Source organism: Penaeus japonicus, unplaced genomic scaffold (assembly GCF_977035675.1).
Source record: "Penaeus japonicus unplaced genomic scaffold, GWHDUDI00000001_assembly GWHDUDI00000028, whole genome shotgun sequence".
Lineage (NCBI taxonomy): Eukaryota > Metazoa > Arthropoda > Malacostraca > Decapoda > Penaeidae > Penaeus > Penaeus japonicus.
The window spans coordinates 20,550,598-20,551,788 of record NW_028234430.1 but is presented as its reverse complement, the minus strand read 5'-3'; positions in this window follow the sequence as shown (position 1 = coordinate 20,551,788).

Genomic DNA, 1,191 nt, shown 5'->3' with positions numbered 1-1,191 from the left:
AGAGAGGTAAGAGAGGAGAGGAAGAGAAAGAGAGAGGAGGGAGAGAGAGAGTGAGAGAGAGAAAAGAGAGAGAGAGTATGTGTAAGAGAGAGGGGAGAGAGAGAGAGGAGAGAGAGAGAGAAAGAAGAGAGAGAGAGAGAGAGAGAAAGGAGAGAGAGAGAGAGAGAGAGAGAGAGAGAGAGAGAGAGAGAGAGAGAAAGAGAGAGCGAGGGAGGGGTTAAACTGAGTAAGGGTGGGGGAAGAGCGGGGGAGGGGGGAGATTGGTGTTGCAGGAAAAGGGGTTGCTTTTTTCTGGTGATGAATTGTATCTTAGGAAATATATGCGCTGTCTTTTCTCTTTATTAATGCTTCCTCTATGGTTGGATGACTTAGTAGCAGGGGGAGGGAAGGAGGAGGAGGGGGATGGGGGAAGACAATGGGGGGAGAAGGAGAAGGAAATGGAGGGGGAGGAGAAATAAGAGGAAGGAGGGATGGGAAGCAGGAGAGGGAGTAGGTCGAGGGGGAGGAGGAAAGGGAGATGGGAACAGGTGCAAAGTGCAGGGGAGATGAGGTGGGGGGGGGGGGGGGGAAGGAGAGAATGAAGAAAATAAAATAAGAGAGGAAAAAGAATATAGGATATCAATAGAACTATTTAAGATGACATGAGATGAATTATCATAATGCATTCCACACACACACACACATAAACACACACACACACACACACACGTACAGACACACACGTACAGACACACACACCCATACAAACATAGATACAAAATTCACCCCCACCTAACACTGATATAGTCACCTCTGTACGATTCACCAAGATCAGCAAAAAAATAAAAAAAAAAAAAAAAAAAAAAAAAAATCAACGACAAGAAACAAAAAGACTAACTATTTGGGCACAGTCCAACAGTTTCTCTCGTCATAATTATCCAACATCCGAAGATACTGGATACACAAACAACACACGTACAAACAAACAAATTAATTTATCAATCCGCGTGAAAGGAAGAAAATGGAAGAGAGAGGAAGGAGAATAAGAAGAGGAATAAGAAGAAAATAGGATGTTGACATGTCCATATGTGCATGGGACAGCCTTCGGTGTAAATAAACAGATAGAAAGACGTGTTATACATTTTAGCGCTAAAGCATGTTCTCGACATAGACGTAAATTGATAAATAGGTATACAGACACGAGAGGATCAC